The 10,397-nt window shown below is 35.9% G+C and overlaps 1 protein-coding gene and 1 pseudogene across 1 annotated transcript in view; both read left to right on the plus strand.

Moving 5' to 3' along the window:
* CCDC178 (coiled-coil domain containing 178) overlaps nt 1-10,397 on the plus strand; it is a 346,874-nt gene that overhangs the window by 233,021 nt on the left and 103,456 nt on the right. The gene's annotated exons all lie outside the window — the stretch shown is intronic.
* Nucleotides 3,444-3,608, plus strand: LOC115941272 (U2 spliceosomal RNA; annotated as a pseudogene).

The following is a 10,397-nucleotide window of genomic DNA, read 5'->3' on the forward strand; positions in this document are numbered from 1 at the left end:
GAACCCTCTTACACTGTTGGTGGGAATGCAAGTTGGTACAGCCACTTTGGAAAACAGTGTGGAGTTTCCTCAAAAAATTAAAAATAGAGCTACCCTATGACCCAGCAATTGCACTCCTGGGTATTTACCCCAAAGACACAGATGTAGTGAAAAGAAGGGCCATATGCACCCCAATTTTCATAGCAGCAATGTCCGCAATAGCCAAACTGTGGAAAGAGATGAGATGCCCTTCAACAGACCAATGGATAAAGATGTGGTCCATATATACAATGGAATATTACTCAGCCATCAGAAGGGATGAATACCCAACTTTTACAACAACATGGATGGGACTGGAGGAGTTTATGCCAAGTGAAATAAGTCAAGCAGAGACAGTCAATTATCATATGGTTTCGCTTATTTGTGGAACATAAGGAATAGCATGGAGGACATTAGGAGAAGGAAGGGAAAAATGAAGGGGAGGAAATCCAGGGGAGACGAACCATGAGAGACTATGGATTCTGAGAAACAAACTGAGAGTTTTAGAGGGGAGGGGAAGTGGGAGGATGGGTTAGCCTGGTAATGGGTATTAAGGAGGGCACGTATTGCATGGAGCACTGGGGGTTATACAAAAACAATGAATCATGGAACACTACCTCAAAAACTAATGATGTACTGTATGGAGACTAACATAACATAATAAAATTAAATTTAAAAAAAGATCATTTCACACACAAAAAAAATTAAAAATAAAAAGTAAAATAAAAGAATATTTCACAACTGAGGAACCTTAGGGCCAGAGTGGCCCAGTGATCTACCACATACACAGTTAATTAGAAAAAAAGTTGGCCTAGGACACAGTTGTCTTAACTTACGTTCAAATATTCTCTCCAACCAACTGTAAAATGAGCATGTGCTGTGATATTTTTCGAAGGTTTGAGTGGACCAGTAGTTGAAAAGTTGTAAGAGTAACTGCAGTGGATATGCTCAGATTGGAGCATCTTCTTTAAGCAACCTGAGCTTATTAAGGAATCATGTAGGGACATAAATCAGAGGACTACTTTGGAGGTCTAGGGGATACTTCTGGGTCTCACAGAATTCATTCATTCATTCATTCATTCAGTTATTCAAATAAATTATTAATCATCCAGTGTACTGACATCCACTGTTTTGATATAATTAAAGGTACAGGAATATGCCACCTCAACTCAGCTTCCATGCTGAATCCTGATTCCCAGAAATGAAGGGATTCTTTTCTAGACTAGAGCATAGAATCAGAGCACAACAATATCCTCTCTTTACTCCACCAATGGAAGAATCATGAATTTTTGCTGTCTAATCTGTATCACCTAGATCTCAATAGACGTTTCCATTTTAAATTCTCAAAAAGATTGCTTCATCCATAGACTTCATTAGCATGTTTTCTCTTCCCTTTTTCAGTTTTTAAACATGGGTTTCCTGTAATACTCACTTTACATTGATTTGATGAGGAGTCAAAGTCAATTCTAGCAATAAACAAAATTATTTTCTAAAGGAATGTGAAAGCGGTTTTAGTTCTCTTTTTCATAAGTACTTTATATTGCTTGTTATCTTGCATATATTAAAAGTAGGCTTCAAGTAGTGATTTTTGAGTGCTTGTTTCAGTGTAGATGGAAATTCATTTCTTTGCTAGGAAAATCATAACTCCTTAATAGTTTTGTCACGCGCATGCACACATGCACACACATACACTTGTTCAAAAGGAGTTGCTGCACTTTATAGACTGATGAGCTTGCATTAAATTTCTACTGGGCCTTTTCCCTGAAGAACTCTCAAGAGATCTCTGAAGAGCTTTTGTGATCCTAGACAGGAGTAGACAGTTGATCATCTGTTGTTCTATCCCAATGCGTCTCCCTTCTGTTGTCCAAACTCTGACAAGACCACCAAAACTTAAATGTTTATTTCTGGCTAATACTTTAGAAAGGTCAGCTTGGCCTAAATCAAACCAGTTCTTCAGTCTAGTACCAGTTTTGAGTGCATTTTAGATTTATATATCTTTTAAGTAATTTTGAGAAGGTGATCTAGTGGAGATGCACAGCAATAAGCAGCTTTTTAACGTTAGTGAAAGCTTAAAAGTGGTTTCTAGAGTGTGGTGGGATCCCTAATATATCAAAGACACTCATAGTAAATTTTTATATATATGGTCGACCACTGAACAACACTGGTTTGAACTGCATGGGACTACTTACACGTAGACTTATATATATATATATGGAAAAAAATTTTTGAGATTTGTGACAATTTGAAAAAACTCACAGATGAACCATATAGCCTAAAAATATCATAAAAATTAAGGAAGCTACGTATGTCATGAATCCATAAAATATATGTACATACTAGTCTATTTTATCATTTACTCCCATAAAATATACACAAATCTATTCTAAAAAGTTAAAATTTATCAAAACTTATGTACACAAATTTACAGACCACACATAGCACAATTTGCAGCCTAGAGAAATGTAGACAAACAAAAAGATGAAGTATGACATTATAACTTCATAAAATTAACTATGTACTCTACTACTGTAATAATTTCATAGCCACCTCCTATTGCTATTGTGGTGAGCTCAAGTGTTGTATCTGCTCGAAAGGCCCTGTGAATGCTTATCATCTCTGTGTGAGCACTTCCTCTCTCCAGTAAATTGCTATCCTAGTAAAAGTGATCTCAAGATATATGAGTACCTGGCAACGCCTAGAGACGTTTTTGGTTATCACACCTGGGGGGGATGTTGGAGGGGTGTTTCTGCTATCTAATGGGTAGAGGCCAGGGATACTGCTGAAAATCCGCCCCCCCCAAACACACACACCAAAAAATTTTCCAGCCTAAAATATCAATAGAGCTAAGGTTAAGAAACCCTAATATATATATAAAGAGATTCAGATATAGAGACAGAGATAGATGTATTATATATTTATCATATATAACTATATATATGGCACACTGCATACTATATCCCCCTTTTAAAATCCCAAGCCACATTTGCATATTAAAGATTCTGAGAAATCCCATTTTAAGAAGACTGTTGACTCTGTTAACCCTGAATTTCCTGTGATCCCTGGAACCCTTTCTTAGGAAACCTGTTTACAACTGACCGTATTTAGTAGATTAAACCTTGCAAAATATTATTCTACAGAGAAACTGAGAAAATTTAATGTCATAAAATCATACAGTCAGGAAATTTTGCTTACATATAATTTTTATAAAAAGAAGTAAATAAAGTATTCTTTATATTACCTATAAAGCCCTAGGAAAAAACTGGAATATTTTCAAATAAATAGGTTATGTTCTTTGGAATCCATACAGACTTAGAACTCTGACTTTAAAAATGCCATAGTGTAGCTATAAAATGAAATAGTAATTTTTAATCACCCAAAGACCATGTTAAAAAATTATAATAAAACAAGTAAAATGTTTATAATATGTACCTCCTTGGCCTTTTGGCTATGATCAAGTGTAGTATCTGTTCTTATCAGTTTAATAGGTATATTTTCTACTTAGGCTTCTCTAATGTATGACTTAGAACTGCAATTGATTTGCAATTCTGTGGGATTATCAGTACAATGATTTTTTTAGTTTAGAACTACACATATGCATCACAATGACATAAACATTTGAAAAAATGCTCTTGTAATCATCTTTCTCCAAATCTACGGAGCTGTATCTTATAATCATTTATTAACGTGAATATTAATATAGGAAATGCATATTCATATACTAAATGTTTTCTCTAGGTATTTTTGTTCTTTTTCCAGAGTTTTACTCTTATTGAAAGTGGGAAGGAATATCTATGGACAACTTATTTATCCCTCTGAGCCTCTGAAAAAATGGAAATATTAATGTCTCCCTAGAAGGATTATTGTAAAAAGTATATCATAACAGTTAACATTTATGAAGCGCTAACTATGTATGAGGCACTTTGCAAGCTTTTATATGTAATTTTATTTATTCAACAACCCCATGGAACATAAATATATATTTTAAATAAAAAGCACCTAGAATAGTTTTTCACAAACTATATATTTTGCACATGGAAGATATGACAATTGATATTGTTATTATTCTTTAGATAAACATATATCCCTTACTTCATACAAAATCTTGGTGTGGCTGTACTATTATGAGAGAGCTTCTAGTCTATAATAGGTATAAAATAGTTTATGCGACCTGAGAATATAGTGTGAATTAAGGAGAGAGAGGACAGAAATACAGGGTAATAGCGACATCATGATAATCACTTAGAAACGTACGCAGGTGCTGGAAGGAATAGAGCAACAGACAAACACCTAATTGTTTAGGTAAAGCTGACAGAGGGTTACAGAATAGAAAATCTTATGTATACACACATACATGAGAAAGTATGAGGGATAGACTTGGCAGTAACTCATGGATTAGTCAGAGTTACATCCAAATCTTATACTAAAAAACACCGTTAGAACATATACATTTATTAAAAGAGCCCATGCACAATACTGTAACAACTGGAGATTACCTAGAGATAACCCAAAGAGGAAATATGTTATTAGAACCTTCACGAAGAAGTCTGTAAAATCACAGATGGAGAAGACAACAGTAAAAACAACACATACCATGATGACACTCAGTATTTTAATTTGATGGGATCTGGCATCTTCACATTTGCAATTCTAAAGCAATTCCAGACAAGCTACAATCACTTCAGTTGTGACACAAGTAAACAGTATTTTATTTACATCCACATTTTCAGAGAACATATTTTGTACATAGTGGAATGTGTTCTACTTATTCATATTCTTTGTACACCTATGTAAACCTGATTTTCCAACTAGAGAAGAAGTTACTCAATTTTCAGAGGTTCCTTAATTCACTAGGCACTAGATCACAAGTTATATTTCTTTTGTTTCCTTGAAATGGGCCTGAGTAAATTAACACTACCAAAAATATATAATTAATGTACCTGTACAATCTGACCCCTTTAAGTGTTTGTTAATAAATGACTATGGAAAAATATTGTGGGCAGATAGGCATTAAAAACATTTTCCTTTTGTCAGCTAAAGGGTAACTCAAATAGCTTTCCTATCAAAGTAATCCTGAATATGACAGATTCCTTTTTTAAATCTTATACTATTCCATCATAGTAAATCACCAATTTAAAAACAAAAACAAAAACATGTACACACAAGCCAATATGCTACCCGAGAAGAGGAAAGAAATAATGGAGTGAATAATATAGTTTTAGAATTCTGTGAAGTTGTGTCAGATATAAAATCATTTTCAAATTATTTCCTTGGGTGCTGGTAATCAGAATTGTGTGGTCTTTCAAGGAAAAAATCCTCATTTTAAAGATATGCAATGTACTCATAGGTTATTGAAAAAGTATATAAAACAAAGCTACTATCTGCATTGATGTACATAGAAAAAGAGCAAAAATGTTATCTGTAAAAGCAGAAAAGAATTTGGCCTGCTTGACTTTTTGTATCAAGCATGCTACAGCAATCTTTTGATTCTAATAGGAAACTATAGTAAGGATCATTGCACTAATGCATGAGGATTTGTGATAATGTTGCAGAAATTTTACTGTCAAAACTGAACTGCAGTGTAATGACTTTTGTTATCATGGTTTCTAATAACTATTCAGCATGAATTGACCCTACATATGTTTTGCTGCAATAATGTGTCAGTAACTCAAAAAGCTAAAAAGGAAATAAAAAACAGTCAATACAGTACTATGTATGATTTCATGATAACCTTTCTCCATTCTGACTATTAATATTGTTAAAACAATTGTAACACAGACACCATGCAAACTACAGGATCACATAGAAATAAAAGCTTAGACACTTTGTGACAGTTCTGGCCAAATATACCTTAAAAGTGCTTTACAAGAAAACGGTTCTCCTCTGTTCACACTGAGAACTAGGTACTGATTGGTCCCTTACTACTTTGGAGTCTGTTACTCTCTGCTGTAGGGATGCTTTGATATGTTTCTCTTCTTTTCCTTACAATGTGTTTTAGTTTCTTCCCCCTTTTATGAGATTCCTCTCTCTTTCTCTCTCGCTCTTTTTTTCCTTCTTTCTTTATTCCTTTATCTTTGCATCTCTCCATTGGAGGATATTTTCACTGGAGCATCTCTTTGTTGCAATAAATAAGGGAAAATAAAAATAACCTACTGCACACCTCCTATGTGGCTGCCACCATGCTATGCATTTCAAGTGTAACGCATTGAAGCCTGCACCTACAATAATATAGTTACCGATAATGTTCTCATTATTATTCTATTCTTCTTATTTAATTTATAAAAACTCTATGGAGGGGCACCTTGGTGGCTCTGTCGGTTGAGCGTCTGCCTTTTGATTTCGGCTTAGGTCATGATCTCAGGGTCCTGGGATCAAGCCCAGTGTCAGGCTCCCCACTTGGCAGGGAATCTGCTTGTCTCCCTCTCCCTCTGCCCTTCCCCCCAGTCATGTTCTCTCTCTCTCTCTCTAAAATAAATAAATAAATCTTTTTTAAAAAACTCTATGAGACAACGGTGAATATTCTAATTTTTTCTTAGGAAACTAAGAGCTACTGTAACAAAATACCACAGACTGGGTGGCTTAAATAGTGACCTCGTTTTAACTAAATTATCTTTGTAAAGAGCTTATCTCTAATTACAGTCACATTCTGAGGTCCTGGAGGTAGGACTTCAACATATGAATTTGGAGGGAGAGGAACAGTAAAATCCATAATAGGTGCTTTGTAATTTAAGGCCACACTACTTGTCTGTGGAAAACAGTGCTGTGATTCAAACCCAGGTCCCTTGGGCTCAAGCTTATGGACTTCCTGCTATTCCACAGCTTCTCTTATATTCTTTTTTTCTACCCTGCGCAACCTATTATTCATCCTGTGCATCATTATATCTCTTTAAATGCAAAGATCTTTCAATTATAAGGACTTTGTAACATCTGTGACACCAGGTGTATGATTAAGCAGTGCCTAGTAATGAAATACTTTTTGATGGAGAGATTTTATGGTTTTGTACAGGAAATAGCAGATCATTTATGTTTCTCATCAGTGGTCAGAGATCCAAGCAGGAAAGTTCTTTTTCCAACTAAACGGACTTTAAAATTCCTCTCTCATTGCCTCAGACTGAAGAACATGTATTTATCAATGCAGATGAACCTAATCACAGAGACTGCAATAGAAATTAGGATGAAGATACAGGCCATACATGTTAAAAAACAGAGAGAGAGAGAGAGCAGCAGCTGCAAGAAGCAGGCAGCATTTAGCAAAGAATGTAGAAGGAAGGGGCTCCTGGGTGGCACAGGTGGTGAAGCGTCCTTCTCTTGATTTCGGCTCAGGTGAGGATCCCAGAGTTGTGGGATGGAGCCCCATGTCAGGCTCTGAACTCAGCGGGGAGTCTGCTGGAGATTCTCTGTCTCTCCCTAGCTCTCTGCCCTTCCCCCTGCTCATGCTCTTGCTCTCAAATAAATAAATAAATCTTTTTAAAAAAAGAATATAGAGGGGTGCCTGGGTGGCTCAGTCGTTAAGCGTCTGCCTTCGGCTCAGGTCATGGTCCCAGGGTCCTGGGATCGAGTCTCGCATCGGGCTCCCTGCTCAGCGGGAAGCCTGCTTCTCCCTCTCCTACTCCCCCTGCTTGTGTTCCCTCTCTCGCTGTGTCTCTCTCTGTTGAATAAATAAATAAAATCTTTAAAAAAAAAAAAAAGAATATAGAAGGAAGCAAAGCCTTCTGTGGAAATTTGATAATAAGAGCTTGAGATTCTGGGAGATATGGTAGCATGAGTAGGTTTAGACACATGTATACACATGCATGCATGCACCAAGGTGCCAAGAAATAATATAATAATCACTGCTGAAAGGGTAGGTGGCGGACAAATACACTGTACAAGTAGAATTTCTCCCAAACACAACAGAGTTGTAGAAAAGAATATACAAAGGATACCAAGTGCTGATAAATGGAAACTCACATTCTTTTAAAAGAGCACTGCAATGTGACAGTAGGCAAAGGAAGGAATTATGGGAACACCACCTCCCCAAATATCTTCCTGTATTGGAAGCATGTGGGCCAAGGTAAGGACTATCATAGTGAGTCCCCCTCTCAGCTTAACCGAGCTTCTTAAAAGCAATCTCCCCTAACTTGGATGAGATCTTTCTTACCTGGAGGTGAAAGGACTAGAGGTATTCCTCTTGATTATCTGTGGATAGTTTATCTGAAAACATTGTTACATTTGTACGCCAACAGCAGTGTAGCACATGTGTGTGGGAGAAAGGCCTGGGGCTGTCCCAAATAAAGAGCCGGCTGGTTGTGGGTCTTATCTCTAGTGATGCCTCACCAAGTTTTAAATTTCAAGGATAAAGAAAAAATTCCGGAAAGGATCTATTTAGAAGAAACATAGTGATACAGAGGGAAATTATCACACTAACCCCAGACTTAACATTGTCAATGTTTTATGACAGAAAACCGTTAGAAAAATATCTACATAAATGTACAGAACAAATTAAGGCACCCAAGAATGCTGAATCTAGGCAAATTATTGTTTATGTGATGAAAACATAAAGGTATTTTCAAATGAGCAAACTAACAACAAATACAGCAAGTTTTAAAAATCCAGATGGCCAATAAACATAGGAAAAAATGCTTCTACCTCTCTAAAAATTGTATACATATAAATTAAAATGAGGTACAAGTTTTCAACTCTGTTTTTAGAAAATCAATAAGATTGATTACATAGTGATGGTAGGGGTGGTAGGAAAAGAGGCATTCATAAAAGATGAGAACTCTCATTTGTCCATAACCAAATTCACCAACCTACCTATATCTATTCCACAGTTGCTGTCCTTCTTATTAAAATTGAAGTACTTCAGCTCCTGATATAAATAAGGCCCTTCAGTTGTGCTCTAAAGCCATCCCTTTCATCTTTTCATAGCCATCATCCATACAACTTTCCCATCCTTCTGTATCTTCAGATTTTTTCCCTCTCCACTGGACTATTCCCATCATCATACAAACATGTTGTAGTACTTACCACCTCAGAAGCCCTCTTTTGATTCCACATTCCCTAGAGCCCTTCATTTTTATTAAAAATTTTGGAATGAGTCTTCTACATATACAGTCTTTACCTCATCACTTCCCATTCTCTTCTTTGAAGTACCACTTGTCAATGACTGCCATAATGTCAAATCCAGTAGTATATATCTGGTCTCATCTTGCTCAATGGCTCATAAATATTTGTTCACTGTTGACCATTCTCCTTCTTGAAGAATCTTTTGCCTTGGTCATGATACCGTGGTCTCATTTTTTTCCCCCCTCACTGGACAGTCTATATCTCCTGTATTGACAACTTATTCTGTTCAATTGCCAAAGGTTGGGGCAGTCCAATGCTCAGTAGTAGGATTCATTCACTTTTTTATCCACGTCCTATCTTTAGGTGGATGCCTAAATAATTATGCAAGCATAATTTTGAGGAAAAGAAGCCAAAGAGTACATACTATATGATTTTTTATTGTTGTTTATGTAAACAACAATATAATATATATTGTTTATATGTTTATATATTTATATATGTTTATATAAACAACAATATAATATATATTGCAACAATATTATATATATATATATTATATAATCTATGCTGTTAGAAATCAGGAGAGTTGTTATCCTCTGTAGGAGGTACTGACTGGAAGAGGACATAAAGGGGGTTTGGGGAACGTTAGTAATGTTTTCTTTCCTGATCTGGCAGATGTATTCAGTTTGTAAGTAATTCATTGAACTATTTACTTATGATGTGCATACTTTAATATACATATATCATAATTAAATTGTGAAATCATCCAGTGACTTACACCATATTCAGAATAAAATCCACACTTCTTGCACTGGCTTTACAGACTGCATAATCCACTCTCTTCCCCCTCATGTCACTTGCAAGCTCATTCCATTCTGCTGTGGCCTCAGGCTATTTATAGATCCTTGGCTACTCATTCTCAGGATGGGGTCTTTGAAATTTTCAATTCTTCCAGATGTAAATTTCCTCCCAAATTTCCTATAGCTAGCTCCTTCTTTCCACTTAACAATCACATTAAAAGTTCCTTCCTAAGAGCAGCCTTCTCAGATCTCCTAATCTGAAGGTGTCCCTTGGCCACCCACTCTCATGTCACCCTATTTTATTTTCTTCATAGCACTTAATATTTCGATATTTTATTCTATGTTCATTTGCTCATGGCCTATTTCTGCTGACTGAATGTAAGCTCAATAAGGGCGAGGAAGGAACTTATCCTCTTATTCACAACCACAACTCTAGAACACAGAAAAGTACCTGGCAAGTATTTTTTCAATTACTAGATGATTATTCCTGGTGGGCTATCTAACAAAATATTTATGCATACCCACTGAGACAGT

Source organism: Leptonychotes weddellii, chromosome 13 (assembly GCF_054177405.1).
Source record: "Leptonychotes weddellii isolate Sample4059 chromosome 13, ASM5417740v2, whole genome shotgun sequence".
Lineage (NCBI taxonomy): Eukaryota > Metazoa > Chordata > Mammalia > Carnivora > Phocidae > Leptonychotes > Leptonychotes weddellii.